Raw genomic sequence first — 16623 nt, 5'->3', positions numbered from 1 at the left:
GTCAAAACATTCCCTTAATCCAAAACCTAATCCAGAAAAAGGCCCTGATTCTCTTCACTTCTATGAAGGCCAAGAGAGGTGAGGAAGCTGCGGAAGAAAAGTCTGAAACTAGCAGAGGTTGGTTCGTGAGCTTTAAGGGGAGACGCCATGCCCACAACAGGAAAGTACAAGGGGAAGCAGCAGGTGCTGACAGAGAAGCTGCAGCAAGTGATCCGGGAGATCTTGCGAACGTAATAATGAAGGCGGCTACACTACACGACAAATGTTCACGGCAGACGAACAGCCTTCTAGTGGAAGATGTCATCTAGGACTTCCACCGCTACGCAGAGGTCAATGCCTGACTTCAAAGCTTCCAAGAACAGGCTGACTCTCCTGTTAGAGGCGAACACAGCTCGTGACTTGAAGTGGAAGCCAGCACACTGACCACTCTGAAAATCCTACGGCCCTTAAGAACTACACTCAATCTTCTCTGCATATGCTCTGTCAGTGGAACAACAGAGCCCGGATGACAGCACATTTGTTTATAACATAGTTCACCGAATATTTTATGCCCACAGCTCAGTTGGTTAAGCATCTGCCTTAGGCTTAAGTCATGATCCCAGGGTCCATGATCCCAAGGTCCACATCCGGCTCTCTGCTCAGCAGGAAGCCTGCTTCACCCTCTCCTTCTGCCCCTCCCCCCACTCATGCACTCGCTCGTTCACTCTCTCTCTCAAAATAAATAAATAACATCTTAAAAAAAAAAAAAGATATACATTTCACAAGGCTATAGCTGCCATAGATGGGGATTCCTCTGATGGACCTGGGCAAAATCAGTGTAAAACCTTCTGGAAAAGATTCACTACTCTAGATGTCATTCAGAACATTCATGATTCATTGGAAGAAGTCAAAACATCAACATCCACAGGATTTTGGTAGAAGTAGATTCCAACTCTCACAGATGACTTTGAGAGGTTCAATATGTCAGTGGAGGCAGTAACTGCAGGTGCGGTGGAAATAGCAAGAGAACTAGACTTAGCAGTGGAGCCTGGACATGGGACTGCATGCCTGCAATCTCATGACCAAACTTGAACAGCTGAGGAGTTGTTTCTTACAGAAGAGCAAAGAAAGTGTTTTCTTGAGATGGAATCTACTCCTGGTGAAGATGCTGTGAAGACTGTTGAAATGACAACAAAGGATTGAGAATATCACATAAACTTAGTTGATAAAGGAGGGGCAGGGCTTGAGAGGATTGAATCGATTCTGAAAGAAGTTCTACTCTGGAGAATGTTATCCAACAGCATCACACACTACAGAGAAATCATTCATGAAAGGAAGAGTCAATCGACGCAGCCAACTTCACTGCTGTCTTATTTTAAGAACTTGCCAGTCACCCCAACCTTCAGCAACCACCACCCTGATCAGTCAGCAGCCACTGACATCGAGGCAAGACCCTCCCCCCCCAAAAAAGATGATGACTCACTAAAGCTCAGGCGATTATTACCATTTTAAGCAACCATTTTTAACTAAGGTATGGACATTATTTCTTTAGACATAATGCTATTGCATACTTCAGAGACTACAATATAGTATAAACATAACTTTATATGCACTGGGAAACAAAAACATTCATTTGACAGGCTTTGTGGCAGTACTTGCTTTCTCACAGTGGCATGGAACCGAACCCGCAGTATCTCCAAGTTATGCCTGCATTCAAGAGAATTACACATATGTCCCTGCAAACTTTTATCACCTTCAAAAATGTGATGCCCAGTATTATGGTCCAGTAGAATATTCTGGAACTTAATAACTTTATGTCGCCCGTAAGCTCGTGTATCATGTTGTGCATCTATCCTAAGTGCCAGTATAGGGTCTGGGGCAGAACAGGTGCTTCAGAAATATCACCTGGATGAAGGAATGACAGAATCATAGAGCCCAGTGTCCTACACTAAAAGTGTTATTCTATCTAAACTTTGCAGTCCTATCTTTATGTTCTGCTGTGATGTGGGAGAGGACAGTGACACAGAAATCTCAACGGGCTACTCCCACATGGCATCAAAATATAAAGATGGTGGTTTTTATTTCCTCAAACCATCCTTCTCCTTAACCATGACCCATTTCATCCCAAGCATGACCACCCCCACTCACTCCTCACTGGAAGCTCAAAGATGGTAAGAGGAAGACAGGGAACCAGGACTAAGGGCTCATTTATTTGGTAGGGGTTTTTAGCTAAATATTAAGTAGCTTATTATTAAGACTATATCAAAACAGCCATCTCAAAACTACGTCATTGAAATGTCCTTAGCATTCTGATTAAGATTTAAAGCATGAAAATGTACCAAAGATAATATCAAGGTCATACGGGGCTTTGAATCTATACTTTTCCTTCCTTCCTCTCTCTCTGTCTGAGCCTCAGGGAGGCCCTACTAGAGTCAGACTTACACATTCCCAGTTCAGTCTGAGATATTCATTAAGCCTCTGGTATGTGCCAGGCTGAACAAGAGGCTGACGGGCAAAAGCTCAGCAAGGCCTTGCCACACTGGTAACTCCATGGCCTCCAGGTCCCTGTGCGGCCCCGGGCACGCCTCAGCCGTTGCCTACCTTGCTTCCTGATTCCTAAAATGAAGAGGAGTTGAATATACTACACGATTCCTAAAGTCCTGTTTTAGTTCTGAAATTCTCTAATTCTGTGACAGTCTTTACTACCCTCACTAGCATTACCCTGATGAATACAGAAATTGGTACCTTCAAAAGAGGTGCTGCCATAACAAAGAGCTAAAATTGGCCTAGCAGTCAGGCAGCAGGCAGCCAGGCTGGAAACCTGGAGATCCATGGTGTAGTTGGTGGCGAAACACTTGGTAAGGAAGTCCAGAAATGTGGACACTTGCAAGGATGGAAAAGGCAAATGCCTCAAGACCCCAAACAGAGAGACAGGAAACTGAGAAAAGACCTCCTCATGGACAAAAGCCCACTGAGACTCAACCTTGGGGCAAAGATCAGATTGACAAGGTGGCCTTCTCTCTATTTTGACTGGCTCCTCAACAGCCACTCCCAAATGGGAGACAGCGCCAAAGGAATGAGAAAGCAAACCGAAAATCTGACAGTTATACCTTGACAGGCCTTTGGATGACATTACTGGCACATGGAACTAACTAGAAGGACCCTCCCAAGGTTCTGAAAGAATTGTATTGCTAAAGAAATTAGAACCTCTTCTAAAAAGATGCAGAGAGTTCGAGCTTTAAAAAAAAAAAAAAATTGTTTTAAGCTTTGAATCCCCCAAAGTTACCTTCCAACTTGCAAGAATACAATCAGTCTACAAAAAATGTATAGTTCCCAAGGATGGCAGAGTCTATAACCAGTTCAGATGTGGACAGGTATGAAAGTGAAGATGAACAAACCTGCCCGAGAGTGGAGGCAAGAGCCATAGAGAGCAATGGACAGAGAATTGTTTGCAGAGACCGAAAGTAGAAATCAAGTCTAATCAAGGAATTGCATCCAATGCCAGAGCAGAAAGACCTCATGATGCATCCCCAACTGTATTCCAAGATTCTGTGACCAGTGAACTGTGCCCTATCTCCTTCTTCTCTTTTCAACACGGGAGTGATTACTGTGGTCATCCTATGCTCCACCACTATAAACCGACCTTGGTGAGGCAAGATGCTGTACTTCACGCTGGATTCAGTAACTGACTGAGACTCCGGACTGTCCCTTTGGAGGAAGTAGGGGACAGCAGGTGACTTTGGATGGCAAAAGGGTTGGCCTCTGGCAGAGACAGCCTGACGTTCAACAACGATGTGTGCTCTGCTGGTGTCGCGTTCCCTAGCCAGGGGCTACCTGTACCACCTTTACTAGGTTGCGGTGAGGCAGGGATATAGGACCGGTTCTCACTAACAGAATGAGAGTAGAAATGATGTGCATCAATTCCAGGGCAAAGTGCTTAAAAAGTAGGTACCTTCCCATTTTCCCTTTTTTCATCTCTCAGCTGAAAAAAGAGGATTCTAAGGCAAAGAATTCTGAGCTTATTGCTGCTACAAGATAAAAGGATTCCAGGTTCCTAAATCACTGCATGGAGGACTGTCCACTGATGTAATAGGTAGAAATAAACTTGGGTTGCCTTAAGCTGCTGACATTGAGACTAAGTTCACTAGAGTTTTCCTAATATAGACTCCAGATTGAAAATTCCTGAAGCTTAAGACCCACGGTGCCCAGGTATATTCTCTAAATACCATTTATTCACCTAAAGAAAGCAAAACCCCTTGAAGAAATGGCCAATTCGAGATCCGGGACAGAGAAACGTAAGATGAGACTGGAACATCTTGGCATCCCAGAAAGTGAAGACACTATCAAAGTCCACCAGGGGTCATGTTAAAAAAGGACTCAGAACCAAGTTAAAGAGGCTTCCACCGGCCAGAAGTGGGGCACCAAAAAGAGTAACAAATAGAATGGATTGAAACACATGAAATATGTTTAAATCCATGAATTACGATACTGGGGAAAAGAAACATTATTTACCTTTGGAGGGTACCTTAGGAAACCAACTCATTCTGAAAACTACTAAATAAAGGAAAAGAATCATATATTAATCCTCTTTACTCCACAAACTTTACAAACTACAATCCTGTCTTTACCTCAAATTGACCAAGTAGTTGAAAAAGGAACATTTCTCTACATAGAAATATTCCAGCTAATGAATTATGAAAGAATGACAGAATTTGAATATCATTATTTCACAATTCCTAATGAAATGATGGATCAAAGCCATGGCTGCTAAAACTATTTCCTAAAAAGTAGAGGGAGAACTTAATAATGTCTGGTAGGCCCATAAACACATTCATCAGTGTTAACATTGTGGTAAGAAAGATAGCCAGACATTATGTGCTTCCATACAAAAGTACACAACGGCACCTAGGAAATAGTCTTACCCCAAAAAATAAATAAATAAATAAACCTGAATCTAGTCAAAACGTTCAATCTAACCACCATTTTATAAAAATACAGAGGATAGAGGCACATGATAACTAGCATCACAGGGATGCAAGTGGCAAAATCTAGACTGTGAGAAACTCTACCGAACAAAGTACCTAGTTCTCAACAAATACATTACAGGGGGGAAAAAGGAGAGGAGAGAGCTTAAGGATTGAGCCCATAAACCAAATGTTACATACACATTGATTATATCCTGATCCAAACAAGCCTCCTGTTTAAAAAAAAAAAAAAAAGCCAATTGTGAAAATATACACATTGACTAAGTGATATTAAAATTATTAAATTTTAGAGGTAATGTGGTATTTTACTGAAGATACTAAAATTAGTGATGCCCTGTCAATGATTGTAGAATTATCCCTTGAGGTAACTGGGGACAGAGCTATAGATGAAAATAAAATTATCCATTAGTTAATAATTATTAAAGCTGAGCTAGAAGGTTCCATAGAGGTTCATCATCGTATTCTAATTCTGCATATATATGAAATTTTCTATAATAAAAAAGTTTCAGCAAAATTAAAAAATATTAATCTCACACGAATCCTTAATGATTCTGATCCAAAAATCAATTGCCTAATAAATTAAATGTTTATACTTCTTCTCTATGTAATGACATCACATAAGCATGGTCTGTGTGACTGTTATCATAAATTACTGAGAAATTAGGGAGCTTTCTTTTTTAAAGTTTCAGGTGTAACATTAACTTGGATCATGAACCACGTGGATGACAAATGAAGTCCCAGATGACTGTGGCAGGAAGCATGACAGAACTCTGGCAACAGATGGCAGGAAAGAAGAGAGTGCCTTAATCTCCACATAACTGACTTCATTCCATAGTAAACCATACAACCAGTGGAAAGAAAAAATGACACTGGAACTTCCAATTAGAAAGAAAAAACTCTGTAATTTCTCCCTTTCAACAGAGATCATATTCTGACTAAAAGTCTCAGATGGAAAAAAATTGCATTGACTATTATGGGTAATTTACCAAACTCATTTCTAAAAATTTACAATTTCGACCCACTTCCCTTCGGCATCACTAGTTGTTTTCTTCCCAATCAATAATGACTAACGATGTAACCTTCCCTTAAGTTTCTCCAATTTAGCTCTTCCCCAACAACTGTTAACGGCTATTTGGATTTCTGAAAATAGCCAACATGGTCTTGAATCCACAAACTCTTTATGTGTATCCTGAATGAGCTTTACAAAAAGCACATATGGAAAACGCAACCTCAATTCATTCTCTCTCTCCTGTTTTTTTCCTTCCAGGTTCAAAATTGTTTAATGAAGAATTCACGGCTACCTCTTAGAATCTGGTGACAATTTAGCCCCACTCTGTCCAGTACAGCAGCAACCAGCCACATGTGGTAACTGAGCACCTGAAATGTGGCGAGCGTGACCAGAGATGTGTTATACGTGTAAAATACACACTGGACTCCACAGACTTGGGGAAAAAATGTAAAATATCAATAATTACTTAAATTTACTGTATTTTGAAATCCTGTTATTCTAGCTATGTTAGATGAGATGAAATAATTAAAATTAATCTCATCTCATTCACTTATCTATGAAGCTACTAGAAAATTTGAAATTACAAATGCGGCTTACATTCTATTTCGATTGAACAATACTAATTTAGTGTTTAAAGATTTTACACAGGCTAAATTTTAATGCAGTGAAGAGGCCAGGATAGGAAGGAACCCAGATAAGAGAAAAAAAGGAACAGACTCTTCTGTGCCCAGAATCTTACAACAAGCTTTTCACTATCTGCGTCCTCTAACAACGGCCAATAGCAAGCTCAGGTCAAGATGAGCATGTCATGTAAAAACCGGAATTGATGCTTTGCTCATAGTAGGTATTTCAGAAATACAAGCTGGATAAATGAACTCAAGAATATCAGCAGCACAGATAATGCAATATGGAAATTAAAAGTATTTACATTTGGTATTACTTCTTGTCTCTATAATTTAAAATCTTATAAGCTTTTAGAAATATATTAGCTAACCTTATTAAATGCTATGTGTTACGATTTTTATCTGATTACATTCATGCAACAAACTTCTAAGATATGCACTATTTCTTCTATTTTATAGGTGAAGAAATAGGGTCAGAGATTTAAATGCCTTGGCTGAGGTCACCCAACCAGTAGGCAGCAGAACTGGGGTTGAAGGCCAGCCATCCCAACCTAGTTCTTAGTCATATGCAATAAGCCCCCCAAACCTAAGGTTTGAGTCTGCTGAGAAATAATAAATCAGTATCATACAGATGTGGCTCAAAGGAATGAACCATAGAGCAGCAGGGCAGTCGTCCATCTGCTTTACTCCTAATTTCTTACTCATTTGCCAGGAATAGAAAGCACCACACCTCCCTAGGAGATAAGAGCCACTAACCTATTTGAAAGAAAGGAAGGAAAAATTAGGTAAAAAATTTCCAACTTCTTCTAGGCTAGAGTGAAAGCAGATCCCATGTTAAAAATTACTTGGAGGAAGGAGGAAGAACGACTTGAAAAGAGTTGCCGAGATAAATGGAAATGCCGGTCAATCCACACAAACAATTGGGAACAGAGTCTTTCAGATTTAATGGTTCTATTTCACTGTATTTTTAAGATCAACTTCAAAGCGATAAACAACACAAACAAAAGTTAAATATATCTTCGGTAACATCATAAATACAGATCATGAATCTTCTGGCTAGCCCTCCTCAAAGGGCTTTGTGGCCATTTAGAAGCTTGGACATTGTGGAAAGAAAAATGTCCAGGCCTCTTAGGCATTACTGGGCACTGGCTCCGAGCCAAAACTAATTCTGCACATGACACTGCAGTCTAACAGCCAGTGCGGAGCTTGCTGGGGGTCAAGTTACAAGTCGAGTTTTGACTCAGTCTAGCTTACATCCAGCCCAGTAGCACCTCAAACCCAGGCTGTGGTTACTTTCCCCATTTTCAAGTGCAGACTTAATAGAGATATTCCTAAGAGGAAAACCCACGGACCCATGAGATGAAGGTTATCCTGGTGGGAACAGCCAAGCACCCCTTGAGCTGCCTTTCCTTGTAATCAAAAAACATAATCAAAGCAACATGACAACCCTGAAGGAACGGCAGAGATCAACAACAGCATGGAAGGCCGGACAGACGCAGAGGACAGTGATTCCGAGTTTGTGCGCATTATCACGTTTAATCAGGTGGTGAACGGACTGCTACCCATCATTCCATACATGCTCCGCTGACCAGAACAAGCTGACACAGCCCCCAAAACCCTCTAGGGGTTATACCAATGGTATAAACACTGGACCCTAAAAAGCACAAACACCAGAAGCAACCTCTTACTTCGTAAGGACCTCTGGGAAACCTCTGGTGTCTCGCCTTACGACCTCACCTGCTGACTGTGCTCCACCTTTTGTCTGCAGCTTTGATCATCTCGCCAAGATCCAGGATCACAACAGTTACCAAAACTGAAGATATCATCCTGCGCATTCCTGAAGACCCAGCAGTCACCCTAGGCGTCCCAGAGGACACGTGCTTGCCAGAGAGCAAGAGCGACAAAGCATCGGCACAGCAGCCAGCTAGTCACACGAATGGTGGCAGGGCTCCGTGTCCGGCAGTGATCAGGGCATGTGCCCTTAGTACCGTCCTGATAGCACATCCTCTGTGGCCTGACTGCATTGCCTCTATTGATGAATACTGGCTGTATTACTCAGCTGGCCCACGTTCCCCTGTTTCTACAATAACTCCAAGGCTTGTTCTCCAGGCTTCCATTCAATTCTGCAAGCTGTCTGATATTCTTCAACAGATTCTTTTCCTGCTTAAGGAAAATTGATTCCTGCCAGAATCAATTTGTTGTTTGCAACTAAGAACAATATATTAAATGACTGCAGATTAGAGAATGCATAGGGTTATGAACTAGAAGGTAAGCACAGAGATGACTGCACGCCATATTCAGTCAACATGCGAAGTGAGGCACGGAAGATTGGAGAGGAGTCAAATGAATGACTGAGGATCTGAGTTATCTCAGTTAGACTGAACTATTTAAGACAGATAAGGATCTGAGAGTGTAACACTCACATATTCCTTGTAACAGTTCTGATAGGCCCTCTGGGCAGCAGACCGGCTAAATGCTACGATCATGTTCCATGACTAACCCAAGGGAAGCACTCTCCACCCTTCTTTCCAAAGGTGTATATCCTGGTGGGGAGAATGAGTAGAAAGAAAATTGACACTTTTCCTGTTGCTTCCCTGTCATTGGAATCTCCTTAGCATTTCTGTTAGCCAAGGGGCATGAATGACCCCTATGTCTTTGCTGAGGTCACACCACACAGAAATCTTTAGAGTTGCCAAGGGCTACAGCAGTACTAAGAAAGATAACTGATACTTAAGTAAACACAACAATTACTCTTAAGGACTTTGATGCACCTATTAATTAACTCTCACCGTGAGAGGTACACCCAAATCTAAAGGAATTGATGACAATTTTTTTCCTACCCTTTTAAAACATTTTGCGCCTGTCTTGCATCCAGGAAATGAAGAAATGTGTTTTAATCAAAAACAATCACTGCCTTATATAAAATGTTATTCCTGGATTTCTTTCGCAGGATGTCTTGCCTTGATCCCTACAACCTCGCTATTAGGAGAATCGAGTACTTGAGCGTGCTCTAGAGACGGAAAACGCAGCTGGAGGGCGAACAACTCCAAGTCTTCCTCACGGAGCAAATGAAATTCTTTCATCTATAATCAGGAAAAGGAAAATAATACCAAAATCATGATTTTTTTAGGTTCTTATTGCTCTCTGGGCATTCTCAATATTTCCACAAGTATGAACAATGTTTATTAAATAGTTGCTTTTCAGACCTGGTAAGGCTGGCGGGCCAAATCTGGGTTTACTACCAGAAAATTAAATATGTACTAAAAGTAATTCTGATGAAAGTATTCTAAGAAAAATACTCTTGTTCCAGGGAACTGTGGTGAACTGCAGGTTTTCCGCACTTGGGTTTCAATCCTTTTATTTTTCTGCTGACATAAAACCTGGACACTGGAACAAAAATGAAAGTGTCTGCAAGGGTGTCTCTGAGTAAAAAGCCTGTGACCTTTGTCCCAAAAGCTATTACAGTGGAAGCACTTACTTAGTGCTTTACATTATGCATTAAACACAGAGGACCTGAAACCAGTATCTATTTTCCACGAGCTCTGAAATACAAATTTGGGTAAGTCACCTGTTGATAAAGTCCCACTGAGGCTTGCTTCCCTGCACTCTGGCATTGGTTAAAGGACCAATATCCACAGAGAAGATGTACATAACTCAGATGTATCAAGGAACTGCCTATGTTCACTTTAATATGGAACATAAGCATAAGCTAACAGTTTGTACTCTCTGCCCCCCTTCCCTGTCCCTCTGCCTGTATAAATCTTTCCACCGACCCTTCTGTTTCTTTCCCTATAATCCCCTCCATCTTTCCACCTAAAGACCGTTCAAGCAGGGGCTATAGCCTCGGAAAGACTCATCCTTGGACTACAGCTTTCACTTCTATGAGACGCGGCCACATTTAATAATAATCTAATGTATGTTGCTTGGTCTTTCTGCTTCTTTCTTTAAAAATAAATTCATTTTTCGGTGAAAGACTTTATTAACTTCTAAGAGAATGGATCACAATGCGTACCTGGCTTTCAGTCTCCCTCTTTGAAAAATATGTCAAGTCACTCATTACCACACATTTTGCAAAACAATGTCATTAACCCATTCACTGCCACCCATTTACTGCACGTTTTTGGCCTTTTACCTATAAGGAGAAGCATATATATTTGCTTCTTCTGACACAGATATATCTCTATAAAAGTGAAATGAAAACACAGACAATTGTTTACAGATCTTTGCCATTTTGTGTCCTGTATTTCATCTGCAGATGTATATGGACAGCTAGCTGATTTTTATTCCAGGTATGCTCTTGTTTGGACTAGAATGACACAGCAATAGCCTCACAGTGATGAGGCCTTTGAAGCTTCCAGGGTTAGTCCTTGATTTTGCCTCAAAAATACATGCTATCTGGTCGCTGCGCAATCACCTGACAGGGAACACTGACTGCTCCTTTTAGGTAATCATTAGCAATCAATTACAGGCTGATGCTGGCTTAAAGGCAGCCTTCCAGCAAGGTGAGGACCCACTGAAATCTCTGGTGTCTAAGGGAAATAAAATGTCCAGACCTTGATATTAAGCATAGATCCTTGGAAGATCATTTTTTTCTAAAGGCAGGTAAAAGAGCTCCACATTTACCCCAAGAAATTGCCAACTAGGGGCGCCTGGGTGGCGCAGTCGTTAAGCGTCTGCCTTCGGCTCAGGGCGTGATCCCAGCATTATGGGATCGAGCCCCACATCAGGCTCCTCCGCTATGAGCCTGCTTCTTCCTCTCCCACTCCCCCTGCTTGTGTTTCCTCTCTCGCTGGCTCTCTCTATCTCTTCAAATAAATAAAAAATAAAATCTTAAAAAAAAAAAAAAAAAAAAAGAAATTGCCAACAAGAAAGTCAAAACCAAAAAGGCAAGAGAGGACAGACTGACAGTTCATGCTGAATTCTTTCTTTCTACATAATTCTTTAGCCTGAGGTTCTTAGCCTTTTTAATATTCTTAACAGCATGTCTGCAATATCATGTATAGCATCCCTGCTAAGATGCTCAGTGAGGAAAACGAGAGAAATTTGAGAGAAATATATGGATTTGACCTGACATGAATAAGACCATGATGCAAATAAGAATAGAACACTTCTGCGATTGTCAGTTCTGCTCATGTGAATTTGTTCTGCATACTGTGTGTTCCTTTAATAATTAGATACTGGGAAAGTGTTCAGAAGAAGCAACAAATGCTTGAAATAGATCTTTAACAAGCTGTGAAATGGCTGAACACTCAACATAATGAAACAGCAACAATGAAATTAAAATCTACCCCAAAAAATCCATTATGATCATTAATCACAGCAATATTTTATATGTCAGAAACACGTGTTCTAATCAAACATGGAACCAGACCTATACTCTTTCACAGTCATTGGCTTACTGGGGACTCCATCTGAACAAACTCATCTTTACATTGTGTCAGAAACAGTTTTCTAGATTATCTAGTTTTCCAAGCATGATAGAATTTGAGAGAAATTTTAGAGAGGTACCCTTAGATTTTCCCACTGGATGCTCCATAGTCTTAATAAAAAGTGAACAGGATATTGAACATGTTCTACTTTAACCAAATCCAATATACAGAAGAACATTTTTGAAACCAGTAAATTATACAACTATGTAAGTAAAAAAAAAAAAAAAAGAATCCATGTCATATGAAAGGACTCACTCTGAATATGGAATTCTTCTGATTAAAAAAATAAAGCTATTAAATGTCTTCTTTAAAATGCATTTTATTAGGGTTCCTACCACTAAAGTGAGTCCCCCGACGTAAGAAAATGAAAGCGTTGAATCAACGGCTCATAGACAGACTCCTAGTAGACCAGGAAACTAGAAACCCAAAGCTTAAGTCAGATGGATAAGAAACCAAGTTTTTTAAATAAGCAAATTATAAAAAAGACTATTTACATTAAAAAATGGACTCCATATCATATAAAAGGATTCACCTGAATATGGAATTTTCCTGATTAAAAAAATGCAACTCGTTAAATGTATTTATTTAAAATTCGCAGCATTCCCCTCGACCATTCGTGAGCCCCCAAAGGTTGGAAAACAGAAACATTAAGTCTGTCCTTTTGCAGACTTCAAAGACCAAGAGACTAGAAATCAAAAACTTATCTCAGAAATGTCTACCAACATTTAGCCCAAGAAATCCTTTACGAACCAAAGATGTTCTTTCTCCTTCTGATTTGTAGCAATCGAATCAGGAATTGCAAGTGAGATGTGAAGCGAAAAAAACAGATTGTCAAGTTCTCATAATGTGAATATAGTTTATGCAATCATGCTACCTTGTTCAACTGATTTAAACGCACATTAGTCGTCTGTATGCTGTCCGCGTACAAGTACACTGTCCACCCCTGGGATCCCATCTGTTCAGCAGCCTCTCTGTTCAGGGCACTTTGCGAGCTGTCCAGTGAGCAGTGAAGTGACAGGCACAATGCCCAGCTAGAACAGAAGAGCCAGGATAGGGGCTGTCATTTCTACCTACAACGCTTTCCTCGAGGCTTCATTCTCATCTGTTTAAATTCTGCACCTCCTTCAAGAATCAGTTCAGATGCCAAATTCCGGGACCCTCTCACGCCTGGACTGACTCTGTTCTTGGGCATGTCCTCCTAACATGTTACATGCACTTCTCTGGCTGGGCACAGAAAGAGGCCAACGCCAGAACATGAGCAGGACTGACACCCAACTAGAGCTAAATCCTTCAGGAAAGGATTGTTTGACATCTTTGTATCTACTGCGCCACTTTGTACAGAGCTTTCCTCTTTGCTCAAGTAAATGTAATCAAAGGATCAACATAACTTATAAAGGCAACTTGTGGTTTGGTTTTGGTTTTTATGCTGCATTGGGAACAGAAATCTCATGAGGCTATGAGAACCCCGATTCTTTCCTAAGAATAACCAGTTGAAATATCAAAACATTCTTTTCTTACAAGGATTGAAACAATTTTAACATTTTCTTATTTTTTTTAATTATTAAAAGTATTTAAAATAGCTAGTAAAGCTTGGGTCTTGTTTCTGGACTTCACTTACGAAAATACTCCTAAACCTTTAGTGAGATGGTACTCAAGAATATTCAACACACAGTTAATTACATGTCAAGTAATAAACTTGGACAGAATTCTGTGCTTGAAACTAACTTACATTCTCTGAGAGGCAAACCTATTTCAACTTACAGCATCTTATTCTTACCCCCACACACACACAAAAAAAGACATCCAGTTAAACAGGAACATGTGGTTGTAATACAAGCTACGCGTTATCAAATAAAAGTACAGCCACACCTGCTTTAATAAAAAGACAAGAACTATAGACAGTTAACATATCAACATCCATTTGTTTAATTTTGGTGCCATCAATCTACTTTTGCAGTGTTTTTTAAGATTTTATTTGAGAGAGAAAAGGGGGGGCAGAGGAAGAGGGAGAGGGAGTCTTAAGCAGACTCCACACTGAGTGTGGAGTCCAATGTGGGGCTTGAACTCATGACCCTAAGATCACAACCTGACCAAAACCAGAGTCAGATGCTTAACCGACTATGCCACCCAGGCACTCCACACTTGTGCAGTGCTTTTTAAAAGTTTATTAAAGAGGCAAATATTTCCCTTCTCTTTACCTCATCAGCTCCTTAGCAAATCCTTACTTCTAGAATACGAAAATAAATTGTCCCTATCTTGCCTGTCTTACCCAAAAATATTAAAGTGAGCCCAACTAATGAGTTTGTTACATTGCAACAATGTTTCTTCATACAGCAAAAGAAAATATTACCTTGAAAATTTAAAACAAATCAACTGTTAAAATATTAAATTCCATGTTCTCATAAAGTGAATTGCTGTATTTGATATGAGTCAAAATGTCAAGACTGACTACATTAAGAGATCCATGCAAAAGAAAGCTTTGTAAAACCCTTTATCAAAAGGCATTTTGCATGCATGTGATAGCTACAAAAATGAAATGTTTTCTCAGTGATTTCGAAGTCAAACATCAATATATGATTGAAATATGTTCTGCTTAGCTGAGTATTACAATCATTATGGTATAAAAGCAATTCACAGTGACCATTACATCAGAAATATTATTACTAAGATGAGAATTTCCTCAGGAATAATAATCAAATAAATGGGATGCTTAACTACTGCAGTTTATTATTAACCCTAAAGACAAATTCTTATTGTTGTGGGCTTGGTAGTTACGGCAGACTTCCTAGATAATAAAAATCGAAAGCTCATTAACTTGGTAAGCAAGTTTCCTCTCCTGTTATGATGTGCGAATTTAAGTCAGGGTGGACATGGCTCCCTAATGTCTTCCTAGTGTATTAATGTGGATATTTGCTACCACTCTTCTTTTCTGTTGTTATTTTAATTTTTTTATTTGAGTCTAGCTGACACACAATGTTGTATTAGTTTCAGGTGTACAACATAGTGATTCAACTTCTCTGTTATGTCCTGCTGTGCTCACCACAGGTGTAACCACCATCTGTCACCATACAACACTATGACAATATCACTGACTGTATTCCCTATACTGGGCCTTTTATTCCCATGACTTACTCATTCCGTAATGGAAGCCTATATCTCCCATTCCCTTTCACCCACTTTGTCCATCTCTCTACCCCCCTTGCCCTCTAGCAACCATCAGTTTGTTCTCTATTTATAGGTCTGATTCTGCTTTTTGTTTCTTTACTCGTTTGTTTCTTTTTGGATTCCACACATGAATGAAATCATATGGTATTTGTGTTTCTCAGTCTTATTTCACTTAGCATAATACCCTCTAGGTCCCTCAACGTTGTTGCAAATGGCACAATCTCATCCTTTTTTATGGCTGCGTAATATTCGTGTGTGTGTGTGTGTGTTTGTGTGTGTACACATCTTCCTTATCCATTTATCTACCAGTGATACCACTCTTCTCTTTAAGCACTAACTGAAAATATAATGCTAATGATTCTTTTCTTACGCCAAATGTTTCTAACATTAAACTCACATGCAATGCAATCTATTTGGAGGCACTTATATGGCATCGTCCCCTTAACTACCTTCTTCTGTCCATCTTGCTGACAGTCCAACCCACCACCCCTCTCTCATATGGACTCTTACAGTGGTCTCCCAACTGGTATTCTTGTTTCCTCTTGTCTCCCCTACAATCTGTTTTCTACAAAGCAACTAGAAGGTGCTTTTAAAACACATACATCAGATCATGTCACTCCCCTGCTCAAAAGCATCCAGAGCCTTCCCATAGGAGGTAATTGTGCTGGTGAAGCCCTACAAGGGCCCGGCCCTGCCTACCCTCACAGCCCGTCCCCACTACCCTGCCCTCACTTACAACACCCGGCCTTTTTATTCCTGGAAGTCACCAATCCCCTCCCAAGTCCAGATTTTGCTGGAGAGTTCTTCTCCCAGCCTTTCAGATGTCTGGTCCTCCTGCATCCTCAGGCTTCAGGTCAACTGCATCTCTTGAGGACGACTCTGGCCACAAGCCGACAGCAGCCCTGACGCGGCCACCACGACCGAGGGATCCACGAGCACTTCACTCTGCCTATTTTCCTCAAAGCACTTCTCAGTCTCTGAAATGATCTTATTAATTTTTAATGTGTTTATTGTGTGTCTTGCACTAGAAATGATCTGCCTCACGTCAGACATCTGACTTGTCTCACCACCAAACCATGGCGAAAATAGAGCAGAAGCTTAATAAGTAAATACCTGTTAACTGAATAAAAAGCCCAAACCTATGTGAGTATACACTGAAGTGAAGTTTTAGGTTACGAAGTTCGATGTAACATTTTGGTAAGACAGCAGCATCTCTAGATATTAATTTCAAAAACACGGTTTATGAAAACTGCTTATTTAGTCACCTGGAGCAAATAATTTGTCAGGTGAGTAGCTTAGCAATGATCCTCTATGAATATCAACAAAGCCATCATTAAAGTACCACATTGTTTATTCTGAATTCAGCTCTATGTACAAACACGGCCAAAACAACTAGAAAATTACAAACAAACAAAAAGAGGTCTCTGGGCAGC

Source organism: Ursus americanus, chromosome 6 (genome assembly GCF_024610735.1).
Source record: "Ursus americanus isolate L20-20 chromosome 6, mUrsAme1.1.p, whole genome shotgun sequence".
NCBI classification, from domain to species: Eukaryota; Metazoa; Chordata; class Mammalia; order Carnivora; family Ursidae; genus Ursus; species Ursus americanus.
Note: the sequence above shows the minus strand (reverse complement) of the source record.